Source organism: Anastrepha obliqua, chromosome 1, assembly GCF_027943255.1.
Source record: "Anastrepha obliqua isolate idAnaObli1 chromosome 1, idAnaObli1_1.0, whole genome shotgun sequence".
Classification (NCBI taxonomy): domain Eukaryota; kingdom Metazoa; phylum Arthropoda; class Insecta; order Diptera; family Tephritidae; genus Anastrepha; species Anastrepha obliqua.
This window is the reverse complement of record NC_072892.1, coordinates 148,649,051-148,664,042: the sequence shown is the minus strand read 5'-3', so window position 1 is coordinate 148,664,042 and position 14,992 is coordinate 148,649,051.

Below are 14,992 nucleotides of genomic sequence, written 5' to 3'. Positions count from 1 at the left end.
AGGGCGCTAGTACCACTTTTGAGGAATAAACTTCCCTGTTTGAATTTTCGAAATATATTCCGGGAACTTCATCCAAATTTGTTGACTTTGTTTTATAAACTTCTTGTTTACATAAACCCCACAAGAAAAAGTCAGGTGCAGTAAGGTCAGGCGACCTGGGGGGCCAACGAAATTCGGAGTTTCTTGAAATCAGTTTATTGGGAAATTTTCGTCGCAACTCTGTCATAACAGTCTGGGCTTTGTGAGACGTTGCCCCATCTTGTTGAAACCACACAGAGTTGAAAGGAATTCTCTTTCGGCGTAGTTCTGGATAGAAAAATTCTTTCAGCATTTTCAAATAACGGTCTCCAGTAACCGTAGCGGTGTGACCATTTCCTTCACGCGTAGAGGATGCAATTCCGTCTCGTAGAGTATCTGTGGGTTAGAAGTACTCCATATTCGACAATTTTGTTCGTTCACATTGCCGTTTAAATCGAAATGGGCCTCATCAGACATGAAAAGGCAGTTTAACATGTTTTGGTCTTCTTCCACCATTTGCAGGATCTTCTGGCAAAATTCCAAGCGAATCGGCAAGTCTGCTGCATTCAGTTTGTTAACCATTTGAATTTTGTAGGGAAATAAGTCTAAATCTATGTGCATTATTGTTTGCAAAGACTGTCGGCTGACACCAAGTTGAGCAGATAAGCTTCTTGTTGAAACCCTTGGATTGCTTTGTATAGCTGCAGCTACAGCAGCGATCGTTTCCTCCGTCCGAACTGGTGGATTTCGATTATAAGGCCTTCTTGCGACTGTTCCTTGCTCAGCAAAATTATTCACCAGTCTCATTATGGTCCATCTGCTCAGGGTATCGCCGCCAAACATCCGCCTGTACTCTCTCTGTACCAAAACTACGGACTCCAGTGCGTGATAGCGGCGGACTATCCAAATTCTTGTTTGCGTGTCCCAGTTATCCATTTTAATAAATTTTAAAGATCAATCTGAAAATGAAAACAAAAATGGAACAGATAACTTAAAAAGAAAAAAAGTTATTCAATTTTTTTTTGGTAGCGGCTTTCATCAGCCACCCTTAGTTTAATGTTTGAAGATTATTTCATGCAAATGTTAACCGCGACTGCGCTTCAAATGGTCCATCCGCTTAGTCCAATTTTGGCATACTCTTTCCAATGTTTCGGCCATTATCTCACATATAAATGCTTTGATGTTGTCTTCCAATGCGTCAATTGAAGCAGGCTTGTCTGAATAGACATGAGCTTTAACATAGCCCACCAAAAAATAATCTAAAGGCGTTATATCGCACAATCTGGGTGGCCTTAACAGGCTCCGAACGTGAAATAAAATGTTCACCGAACTCGCCTCTGAACAAGTCCATTGTTATGCGTGCTGTGTGGCATGTGGCACCGTCTTGATGAAACCACATCCACATTTGGGTAAAAAAAAGTTCGATATCATTTCACGGTAGCGCTGACCATTCACAGTTACATTACGATTCGCAGCATCTTTGAAGAAGTACGGTCCAATGATACCCCCCGCCTATAAACCGCACCTAACTGTGAAATTTTCTGGATACATTGGTAGCTCTTGCAATTCTTCTGGTTGATCTTCACTCCAAAATCGACAATTCTGCTCATTTAGGTACCCATTGATCCAAAAATGAGCTTCGTCGCTGAACGGAATTTTTCGATAAAAAAGTGGATCTTCGGCCAACTTTCCAAGAGCTCATCCACCAAAAATTCTGCGTTGCGGTAGGTCGTTCGGCTTCAATTCTTACACCAGCTGTATTTTGAAAGGCTTCACACCTAAATCCTTTCGCAAAATTTTCCACGTTGTTGAGTAACAGAGGCCCAATTGCTGCGAACGGCGACTAATCGATAATTGATGGTCATCATTACCACTGACCGATACAGCTGCGATATTTTCTTCAATTCGCCCTCTACGTAAGCGTGTTGGTGGTTTGATGTCCAATAATGTAAATTTGGTTCTAAATTTAGTCACAATAGCTCGAATAGCCGCTTCAGTGGGTCGATTAAACTGACCATAAAATGGAAGAAGCGCGCGATAAATTTTCTTAACAGAACACGCATTTTTATAATAAAATTCAATGATTTACAAGCATTATTTGTTTGTAAGACGATTCATGGTGAAATTATAGACCAACCTGAAGATGTTTGACAGTGAAACAAAACACGAAACGTGTGTCAGCTGTTTAAACCAACAGTTTAAAAAGATAATAGCTAAAAAATCACCCTTTAGTATAAACTTATGAAAGTCATGCCGTTGGTTCAATTTTTGAACTATTTTTTCTTTTCCTGCCTAATGATAAGTCGAATGTTATCTGCCAAGGGAAGGCATCAACCTCAGCTGATTAAACATCACAGACAAGAACCTTGGCTTACCCACACAAGCAGTATTTCCAGTGCATTTCAATCACATGACCCCAATGGAAAATTGACGTTCATATTAAGTCAAGAAAAGACGTGGTGGACTTAAGGGGGGGCTAAGGGATAAAAATCGATTTTTTTTTTTTGCATGTTATTGTAGTAAAACATTTCAAAAATACCGTGTTAAAATTTTAAGTCAATCCGAGCAAAACTTTTTAAGTTATAGAGCATAAAGCCGAGCCGCCTCAAACATCTGTCGAGACGCAGTAGTTGCGCGCGTAGTCCGTTACAAACTTTAAACGCGGTTTTCTCGAACCTTTTTTTTTTAAGTGCGTAGTCATTGGCATTTGAAAACTACTCAACCGATCCTTTTGAAATTTTGCACACATATTTTACATATAAAAAACCTCCTCTCAACGTTTTTTTTCGCCATTTTTTTTTATATTAAGATGGTTTTACACCTACAAAATGGCGGCATTTTTTCGTCAAAAATCACTTTTTACTTCAAACGACTACCAAATGGCTGAAAATGAAAATAAATCGTCAAAATAAACGTTGGGGGGAAGTTTAACTCATACTTTAACTAAATTATTCGATTTTTTTGATTTCAGATGATTCTACGCTGAGATATCCTGACTACTGCAAAATGTATTTTTGAAAAGACGTCTACGTAAATGTGCTCTCATTCGCTCATTTTGCAATATTTTTACATGAAAATTTTATCAAATATTATTGAACTGTTACTTTATAATATGCAATAACTTTTAATAAACTAACTTGAACCGTTTCGCTACAATAAATTCATGAAAAAAGTGGTTTTTTTTTAGCGTTTATCCCTTATATAATATAATATAATATAATAAGAAAAGATATTTTTAAACAAACTAACGCATACACAGGTTAGGTTAGAATGGTTGCCCAGAGACTGGGCACACTGAGAGCAATATACCTAAATCATCCTATGTGACCATTGCAAGGGAAATAAGGTGAAAGAAACCGATAGAACGAAAATAGAGCTAGGAAAGGGCTAAGGGAAAACAGGAGGGTTGAGTATTTGTGGATTATGAACGATGACTGGGATACGGTTGAGAACCAAGAAGCCTAAATCTTACTTCTGGGAGAGCAGGGCAACTAAGAACAAAGTGCTGAGCTGATTCCATCTCATCCTCCATACAGCTGACGCAAAAAGGACCCGAAGTAGTTCGAAGTCTAACGGCATGCATACCTTGCGGATAGTGGCTTGTGAGAACACCCACGAAATTTGAGAGTTGAGATTTTTTCATCATCAGAAGATCTCTCGAACCCTTCCGACCCACAAGTGGCCAAAAGGAATTCGCGACCTTACAAGTTTGTGTACTTTTCCAGCGCTCGCTCAGTTGACGCGAAGCCCATCGTTTCAGGAGTAGAGCACAGGTAGTCAAGTGGATTCCAATCCTCTCCTCTTGCGAGGAAACTACATGTAGGTTATCTGGCCAGCTCATCTTTCTCGCAGTTTCTCGCAATGCCGCTATGACCACGTACCCAGATGAGCCTTATGTCACAGAATTCACACACAAAAATATAGAGAAGTTTTACTTACCTTCTCTGCGAAGACGTTTCGCTTAACCCTAGACGGACATTCTTCGTCGTTTCGACGACGCTCGATTGCATTTATCTGCTTATCATAATTTCCGTTCATTGTTTTTCGTTAGTTTTTCCTACAGCTTTAGTAGTTGCTGAGCTTTGGTTGTGAGCGTACGTTCATCTGGGCTAGTTGCTTGTAAGTACCGTTTTAAAAAATTTGCGTCGTCAAAACGACGAAGAATGTCTTTTGTGTGACTTTTGCAATAAAATAATATATCGCTTTTAGGATATTTTTTTGTCTTAAAAACTTTTATATAATTCAATTCTACATGAGAAAACATTTAAAAAAAAATGATGAGGAAATTGAAAAGTTTCTTGCTGAAGACGATGACTTAATAGATTCGGATAAAGATGATTATGCCATTATGCCATGGGCAAGCTTGAGACAGACTTAGGAGAGCTAAGGGGCGAACAAAATTCTTGTGAAGATGAGAATGTCAGGAGAATTACACACCAGGGCCCTATATGACCATTGACGAGCAATTAGTTCCATTCAGAGGTAGATGTGGTTTTAAAATGTACATATCGAACAAGCCTGCAAAATATGGGCTCAAAATAGTAATGATGTGTGACAGTGGAACCAAATACATGGCAGCCGCTAATCCATATTTAGGAAAAGGATCAAGCGATTCTAATTTATCTCTTACAGAAAACTTTGTTAAAGAGCTAACAAAAAGCATCTACGGCACAAATCGAAATGTAACCATGGATAATTGGTTCATTGCAGTCTCCTTGACTAAATCTCTTTTAAAAGAACCATATAAATTAACAGTGGTTGGAACATTGCGATCGAACAAAAGAGGTATCTCTCTCCAGAGATGAAAGTGAGAAAGGTCAAAAATGTGGCACTTCAATGTTCGCTTATGACAACGAACTGACGCTCTTGTCATATAAGCCAAAACCGAATAAAAAAATTTACTTGTTGTCCTCATGTAATGCCAATGGAATTGTGAATAGCATGACAAAGAAGCCACATATGATCGAGTTCTACAATTCAACAAAAGGTGGTGTAGACACCTTCGACCAAATGTGCAGCGTAATAAGCTGCGCTCGAAAAACCAACCACTGCCCAATGGCAGTATTTTTTGGTATACTCAATATGGCTTATATAAATAGTTTTATAATTTATCCTAGTAGGTGGTCCAATGACCGACACTGCGACCTAAAAGATCTTTTGTGTCAAGCTACCTAATTTAATATGGATGATCCTTCTGATCATCCGCGAAAGTTGCCCGACCACTACATCAGGTTCTAGTTTGCCTAGTTGTTCTCTGCCTTTGGAAAGGAGTTGGTTGAAAGCCATGTTCTTCCAACAATTTTTCTGCTATACGTATAAACCTTAGTATATCTGTAATAGGAGCTTTCTTTATTTCTTCCGGATCCAGTTGATCACGGTGGAAAATTTGCATTCTGGTTCTAGCCAGTGCAACGCACTCGCACAATAAGTGCTCCGTTGTTTCATCATCTTCAAGACAGAGTCTACACTCAGTGTCCCTGAGGAGTTGAATTCTGTTAAGATGATAGTTTAGATAGTAGTGGCCCGTAAGAAAGCCTACTATTTTCCTGATATCTACTTTTCGTAAGTTAATCAGTTCCTTTTTGTAGGTAAAGGGTCTAACCAACCTCTTGGCTTGACGAAGTTTCAGATTATTTTCCCAGTAAGCTATTCTGAGAGTATGTTCCCACTGGTCTACCCTGGATTTAGCTTCCGCCCAGTTGATACCACAATATGGTTCTGGTCCTATAAGGTCTGATGTCGATCCAGCCCTTGCCAGTTCATCAGCAATTTCGTTACCCTCGATTCCAGAGTGACCTGGAACCCAGCAAAGTACAACCGTATTTTTTGTACTTAATTTTTGAAGATTGTTTACACATTCTTCCACTAGTCTCGACTCCAAAGAATGAGACATTAGTGCTTTCAGTGCCGCTTGGCTGTCCGAATATATAATTATATAAATAGTTACTTTATATACACCCTTAATATGTTCCAATTAGGACCGAAACCACTTAGTCGCAGAAAATTTATGAAAGGTTTACACTCTGCTCTCATTCAAAAACACTTATATAAAAGACTTAATGCGTAACTTTAAAAACGGCAGCTCGACAAAATATACAAAGATGCTTTCCATTTCAATTCAACCGGGCTATTCGGGTCATGTTCTTCGATTTCAATGTAACTGAAATATGTTGCTCTCTGGTCAAAATAATGAGAAACGTATTTTTTTGTTCGCCCCAAAAAAATTTTTTTCAAGAGTTATCGGCAATTTTGTTTTTCGGCTCAAAATCGATTTTTTTTTAATTATATAAGAACATTTTTTTTTTAATGCTCATAACATAGTCAAAAATGAACCGATTTTAATAATTTTGGGTTCAAAATGATCGTCATTACTTACACAAGCGATTTCATGTAGAAACAATTGCAAAAATTATTTGAAAATTTTTTATTTTGCAAAAAACAAAAAGTGCGAAACAGGTTTTTTACTCAAAAATTCATTACTCAAAAACAACTCATTTTAGCTACTGGGCATTCAGCTTAATTGAAGGTTGAGGTGTCCTCTTGATTTGGAAAAAGTTATAAAAACAAAAAAATACACTTTTTGAAATATTGAATTTCGAAAAAATCTTTATTTTTTTTTTCTTTTTTGCTAAATAATAAATTGTCAACTACTTTTTTGCAATTTTTTCTACATTAAGTCGCTCCTGTAAGTAATGGCGATCATTTTGAGCCCACAATTATTAAAATCGATTCATTTTTGACTAAGTTATGGATATTTAAAAAAAATTTCTTATATAATTGAAAAAAATCGAGTTTGAGTCGAAAAACAAAATTGCCGATAACTCTTGAAAAAAATTTTTTTCGAGCGAACAAACAAATACGTTTCTCATTATTTTGACCAGAGAGCAACATATTTCAGTTATATCGAAATCGAAGAACATGACCCGAATAGCCCGGTTGAATTGAAATGGAAAGCATCCAAAGTAAACTAATTCTACAGGTACAGGATGAGGATGCAGAAAACAGTGGAGAGGTATCAGCAAGCAAAAAATGAAAGATTTGCGCGATTTTTCCAACATCCAAACGTCGAATGACCAAATCTTCAAGCGCCAAATATCAAAAGCATTAATGAGTTTTAGTTTGATTAATATTACTTTTTTGTTGAAGTTTATCAGAGGCTATGAGCAAAAAAAACATTTTTTATTGAAAATGAATATTTTTAATTTTAAGTTGTATATTAAATTAAAATAAATAAAAAAAATTAAAATAATAAATAAATATTCAGAGTAAAATACTGCATTTATATTTTATTTTATTTTTGGGTGTAGGTGCAATCTAAAGAAGGCTTAAAAAGAGTTGTCGACGTTTCGACGAAGAATGTCTTTAGTGTACTAAAAACATGAATATCCTGCTAGGGTTAAAAATTCTATAACTTCGGGGACGTTAAGTTCGAACTCGAGCACTTTATTCGCAAGCGTTCAACTTTAAATGACATTCGCGTTCTAAAAAGGTGTAAAAAAATGTTGCCGACATCATGTGGCGCGCTGTTTTCACGGCGTGAACTGAGTACTACTTTGCCATGAGATACATATGAAATTTCACGCATATTTCATGGCAATGCCGTTTGTTTAGATTTTGACAGCCGATTCGGGTGAAAAGCGAAAGTAGTACGCTTATTTTGCTTACACAAAAAAATGCGCAGTTGATCTGTAACGCTCATCACTAGCGGTGACATTCGGTAATATTATCAGATTTGAAAAAAAAAAATTATACCACGGTCATCAAATCCAAGCTATGATAACTGAGCTAAGTACAATAAAAGTGACCAGAATACTCGTACAATTGGAGCATTAACAAAATTTATTTCCCGATTCAGAAAATACAATTCTATGATTTGTAAATGTTCTCGTTTAACCGCCACGTATTCATACCAATTTTCTAAAGCAACCTGAGCTGTGTTTATTTGAACCGCTTGCTGCCTAGATAACCCCGTCGAAAGTTCTATACATCTTACAAAAACAAAAACCTGTTAGTTAGGTGCAACATTCAGCTTAAATAGCAAATACACGCACATTTGTAATTCTCGCACTCATCCAACGTAGATTTGCTTGTTCGGGCATGTAAAACTACAGCAGCATGCGTATGGGGAGGAGTAGAGTGAATTTAATCTAATTTACCTGTGGCTTCCGACAATAATTTCATTTCCTACACAACACCAACTGCCGGCCCCAACCAGCAAAACGAGCCTATAGCCACACACACGCACACGCACATATGTAGTCGGGCATCCATATATGCGAATTAAATACATATCCACTCATACAGAAATATTTGAGCACGTATTAGGGCCGAAGTTTCGGAGTTACACTTGCATGTATTTGCTCAATCGATGGCGCGCGCTGTTTGACTATTCCGATTAATAGAAGAACCAAAAACTATTTTCTCCAACCTTTCAAAAGTTTGCGGTATCGAAGTTCATATTGAAGTTGATATCTAACATCACTGGGTACGTGATTTGGAACCTTTATGAAATTTTTCTAGCATTTCTTTTAGTTTCATTACATAGGCTATGGTGGTGCATGATTACGAGTATAGGCGCAGCTCAGTTTCCCTTCAAAATTTCAATCAGGTGTTGGACACTCAGCCATAACACTCGAACTGGGTCAAAGTAATCTTTTTGACTATTATTTGGATGAACCATACTTTAGGTTATGTAACACTAGAACTCTAACTAGAGGTGAGTGAGTTTATACCTGGGCAGAAAAACTGCCTATTCTTTGCTGATAGCTCACAGCTTGGCAATAAAGGACTTGGTTTCTACTGTAAGAAGCCAAAGCTAGGCGTGTTGGCTCATCTTCCTAATCACTGCAGAGTATTTCAGGCTGAAATTCTAGTCATTCATGAGGTAATTGTTTGGTTAGGCAAAAGTGTGACTACATTTAGAGAAATCTATATTTATTCTGATAGCAGCAGACTAATCACCTACTCTGTCAGAATCAAAATAGATTAACGAAACCTACACAAGACTGAGTCTTGTTGAGGTCCTATGCTCTAGAGAGGAGTGAACAAGAAAAAAAAATTATTCTGATAGTCAAGCGGCGCAAAAATCTCTTGTTGGGGTTGTCACTAATTTCATCATTGCCCGAAAATACCGAGTATCTCTCAATGAGAATATTTCAGCAACCCATACCAGGGCATTGTGACGCGTAACCCGGATTTATATCTGGCCAAGGACTGTCACTTCAGCAGCATTCCTCGTATATGCATGGGGAATGTTTATGTTGCTACAACAACAACAACAACAGGGCATTGTGACATACCAGGGAATTGTAAGGCAGACAAATTAGACAGAGCACGACCACTCACCTCGCTCTTGGTATGGAGCTTGTAGGTATACCCCTCTTAACCTACAAATTACGTGATACAAGCTGCCCTGTCACTTCAATATACACAAAATGGGTTGAAAATGGGAACTGAGGCACACAAAGGCGCTACTTAATCGGTCAAGGAAAACCGTCACTATGTTAATTGCTAAGATCACAGGCCACTATCTCCTAGAATGGCATACTCAAAAATTGAACGTACCTCATTTCAACTATTGCAGAAGCTGCAAGAACGATGAGTCTCTCAGACATCTTCTGTGTCACCGTCCTGCGTGGCATGCCACTGGGCTTAAATACTTTGACTCTTCGGTCGCGAATGTCACAGACGAACTTAGGAATACGAGTGTCTTCTACGTGTCGCACACAAAATGGTTTAACAAGGAGTAGTAGGGAAACTACTCAGCATTATAATAGAAGCAGTGAAAAATATCAAATGAGCAACTTTACAGTTGACTTTTATCAGATTTGCTTGGAAAAAATATATTTTATATTTTAGCCAATTATTTCGCACTTTTCCAAATAGATCTTTCAGCACTGCTCCATTTCTAAAATATCGGCCTAATATTTTTTATAGGGACGTTAAAAACAGAGTAGTCTGACATTGTTTGGAATATTCACAAGCGTAATTTTTCAAGCGAGCCATTGAGGTCAGATGATTGTTAGAAATTTGAGTTAAAAATGTTAGTAAATAAAACATTATGTACTCCTGCAAACCATTCTGCAATTTGTTATGGTCTAGCGATGATCATCATATAGAAAATAGTCTCACGGCAACACTCTATTCATTCTGCTTACGAGAATTCGTCAAAGTGAATCTTCACTTTTCGCAATCATTTTTGGTTAATTCTGTTTCATTCTCCTACCAGTGACAAATTTCTCACACACACATTTGCCTGTAATGAATTAAACCCATCTCCCAACTCTTTGGCAATCATAATCAATGGCCTTCTCATAATCAGCAGCGCTGAGCCCCCAGTTGAGAGCCCCATGCACTGCCATGACTGCCTCTCAGTAGTTCCGGCCCTGGCACGTATTCAAGTGTATATGTGAATGTGGTAAATGTGTGTGTGATAAGATTTACATACATAAGTGCGTGCAATAGCCGGTGCAAAGATATTTATTAAACCATTAGCAGCGACTCACTCTCACAGTGAAGCACTTAAACAGCCTGTTTATGAGCGCCATTTGTGTGACCATTTGGGTGAAAATTGCGCTTAGCCTAAAATTTTGGATAGCATCTGCAAATTTGTGGCATTATGTGCGGTGATCAGATGGTACAAGAAGATGACAACTGTCAAAGAAATTGTCTGGAACACACAAAATAGCGCAACAATCAAAAAGCAAGCAAAGCATTAATTGAAGAAGTGAGTGGCATAGTGGCCTGGAGAGTGTGTAGAGAAAAGTAAGTGACCGTATAAAGGCACAAATTATTTTGTTTAATACAAAATAAAGTATGTGCGCGTATGGGTGTGTAGTAGAGAAATGTTAAGCGAAAGCAAATAGCACACAAGCCATTGAATTGGAAGATGGGGAAGGAACGTAAATTGCGACATAATAACAGGAAGGGCATGAGGAATCTGAGTTTAAGAATACTTGTGCAAGGAGACAATGGGCGACATTAAATGTAACTTATGGGATAAACATCAGCCGGATGTAAGGACTCAGGCTTTTAGCGCAAGAATCCAAGAAGCGTTTAAGAGCCAAGAGGATTACCCAATTGGAAACTTACATGTTGAGGTACTCATAGTTCCGTCGTACGAGTATAAGCGAATAAGCTTTTTTGTATTGGCATCGAATCGTTCATTGCTTACATAGCAGGCTTGTTTGCGTACAAATTTAATATATATTCTATGAGTATTTCGATTCAGCTGGAATCGCCAGTAAAGGCAGAAGGGTAATTGGAGAACGTAGTTATCCTAATCTAAGCTATAAAATAGAACCAAATCGGCCAAAGACTAAATCTGAAAGACGATGGGTACTAATCCAGAGACGTCTTATGCAAATTGAAAAAAATTTAACTAAGTTTTTCGAGGAAAAAACCTATGGCGGCACTCTTCATGCATTTTATTAAAAAAAAACTCCTATCTAACACAAAGCTGGTTCGTGTAAAAGTTCAGTGAAAACCATCCAGGACTGAAATTATTATATATAAATAAATAGGCTTATTATGTATTACGTACGGACTTCCATCATGAATTCGGAAAAAAATGCGATTAGTATTAGGTGGGCAACTAAGTTCTCGCTGTTTTTGCGATAAATATACAACTTTATTCTGAAAAAATGGCTACAAGTGAATTATTGAAAGTATTGTCCATCACTGACTACTATTTTTTCTCGACTTTCTGGTAGATCTTGTATACCGTCGCGGTAAAACTGTTCATCTTTTGAGGCTATCCATTTTTTGATGTCTTCATATGAATGGAACTGCTGGTCAGCTAGACCATGTGCCATCGATCGGAACAGATGATAATCGGACGGCGCAATATCTGGAGATCTGGAGAATATGGCAGGTGGGGTAGGATTTCCCATTTCAGTATTTCCAGGTAGGTTTTAACGGGTTTGGCAACGTGAGGCCGAGCGTTGTCATGCTGTATGTAGAATCACTTTTTCATGCCTTTCCGCGTATTGCAGTCGCTCAATCGCATCAATTGAAGTCGTACCGATCCCCAGTGATGAAATCGCTTGGTTTTAACAGTTCATAATAAGTAACACCAACTTGGGCCCACCAAATGCATATCCTTCGCAGTGTGAATATTCGGTCGAGGCGACGACGTAGAAGTCGCAGTCCCCATGACTTTCTTTTCTTTGGATTGCTGTAATGAATCAATTTTTCAACACCGGTCACGATTCGATGAAGAAAACCCTTCCTTTTTTGCCGCTGGAGCAGTTGTTCACAGGCGAAAAAACGACGTTCAACATCCCTTGGTTTTAACTCATAAGGAACCCAAGTCCCCTGTTTCTGAATCATTCCCAAAGCATGCAATCGCTTGGAAATGGATTGGCGGGTAACTCCTAATACTGAAGCAAGCTCTTCTTGCATTTGACATGGATCCTCATTGAGCAATGCCTCCAATTCAGCGTCTTCGAAGGTTTTTAGCCTTCCTTCACGCGGACGGTCGTCAACATTAAAATCACCGTCTTTAAAACGACGGAACCAGTCTCGGCATATTGTTTCACTTATAGCAGCATCTCCATAAACGTTTTGTAGCTCTCGATGCGCTTCAGCGCCCGTTTTTTTTAGGTTGTATTAGAATTGACTAGCACACACTAGATGCCGCCCTATTGACAAACAGCGAGAACTTAGTTGCGCACCTAATAATTCGGACGTTTGGGTTTTGCCAACCACTTAAACTTCTTCTTCTTCTTCTTGATTGACGCGCTAACCGCTTACGCGATTTTGGTCGAGTTTAACAAAGCGCGCCAGTCATTACTTTCTCGTGCTAACCAGCGGCAGTTGGACACACCAAGTCCTTCTCCACCTGATCTTTCCAACGTAAAATGCCTCCCGTTCCGATTACTTTCTGAGCCGCAGCGTTTGTATCCATTCGGGCGACACGAGCCAGCTGCGGTATTTCTATATCGTCGTAAAGCTCATACATCTCATTGTTCCATCGTCCGCGATACTCGCCATCGCCAACGTGCAAAGGTCCAAAAATTGTACGCAGAATCTTTCTCTCAAGCACTCCAAGGGACGTCTCATCCGATATTGTCATCGTCCAAGCTTCGTTTTGTACTCGTTCATCACCCAAGTACTGTCTGTGTAATGGAAGCGTGACCGACAAAATTCAAACTTAGAGTTCCGCTAAAAAAAAAATCATATGCTGCTAAATTGCCGCATCCTTATTATATTTGCGTTGCGCGTATGAAAAACGATTTGAAGGATTGTCTAGGTACACACAACGATCCCAAGCATCGTATCCGAAGGTGTGTAAATTGGAAACTGCAATCTATCATTGAAATGGGCAGTCGTCTGATACCAATCCTATTGAAAATATATGGCCAATAGTTAAGCACAAATTCAATATGGACGCTAAAACAGTCATGAAGGAAAATTCGGCTGATTTCTGGCCGATTACCGCCGCAAATTTCGCAAAAATGAACTCAACAGCTAATGATGGTGACTATATATTTTATTGAATATATTCATCATCATCATCATCATTTAGCGTTGCAATCCGGGTGGATTTTAGCCTTCTCTGCGATCTTCCTCCAGGCCTCTATGTCTGTTGCTAGATATTTTTAGTTGTAGTACTTCGAGCGTTCGTAGGTCTTCTTCTGTATAGTCCATTAGTCACCTAGGCGGGCGACTTTTACTTTTCGTTATCATAAGTTTGCGCTGCAGTATTGGTTTTGAGCAACAGTGTCACCGATTCTTAGAACATGTCCAATCCCCCTTAGCGTTTGCGCTTTGATTAATTTGACAATGTCCTAGACGTGCATAAATTGGAATTACTCTTCGTTGGTGCATATAATGTAATCACCTCTTTCGTTTAGCCTGGGGCCATATATCCTCATGAGTATTGTTCTTTCAAAGACGTTGAGATATTTTTCTTCGGGTGCTGCATGCACCACACTTCCGAGCCATACTATATATAGCAATGGCTCTCACTATTGTTTTCAATATACTCAGCTTACTAGTCCTAGATATCTTTTTCAATCTGAATAGGGTCATATGTCTAAAGTATGTTTTATTTGAAGCAATTATTCAGTCTTGAATGCACTCTCCAGCACGATTGTCTTATGCGATTAGGACGCCCGAATACCTATTAGTCCATAGATGTCGCTAGGAGTATTTTTAAACCTTCCCAAGTGTCTTGTTTTTTTCGTCTGTCAACAATATTCAGTTCATTGTTTTTTACGTTTCATATAACAATGCATTTTTGTCGCTCTTAAAAATGTCGAATTTCGGACATCGTTGATTTTCTGTTATCAATTAAAGAAAAACGCTTCTCAAGCTCATCAAATTCTAAGTAGAGCACAGTGCTTCAGGTGGTTTGAAAAATTCCGAGGTGGTGATTTTAGCGTGGAGTACGAGAACCGTGGCCGGCCACCGAAAAAGTTTGAGGACGCCGAATTGCAAGCACTGTTGGATGAAGATGATGATGGTCAAATGCAAGAAATGATGGCAGAGTAGTTGGGAGTGACCCAAAAAACCATTTCCAACCGTTTGAAAGACATGTGCATGATTTTAAAGGTCGGAAGATGGGTGCTGCATGAACTGTTAATGTGACAATGCACCGCCACATCGAACAAGAGCGACCCGGGAATAGGTGGAGACGTACGATTGGGAACCGCTGGTGCATGCGGCTTACTCACCAGACTTGGTGCCTTCCGATTATCATTTGTTTGCATTGATGGGCCACGCACTTTCCGAGCAGCGCTTCAATTCTCACGAAGAAGCCAAAAAGTGGCTCGATGATTGGTTTGCGGCCAAAGACGGCCAATTTTTTTGGCGCGGCATCCACAAATTACCTGAGAGATGGAAAAAATGTGTCGGTAGCGATGGCTATTATTTTGAAGATTAAATTTGTAACCACTTTATCAACTCCTTCAAAAGTGGATTGAGTTAATGTTTCGCGGTCTTTGCTTTGCGAAATAGCAAAAACCTGTTT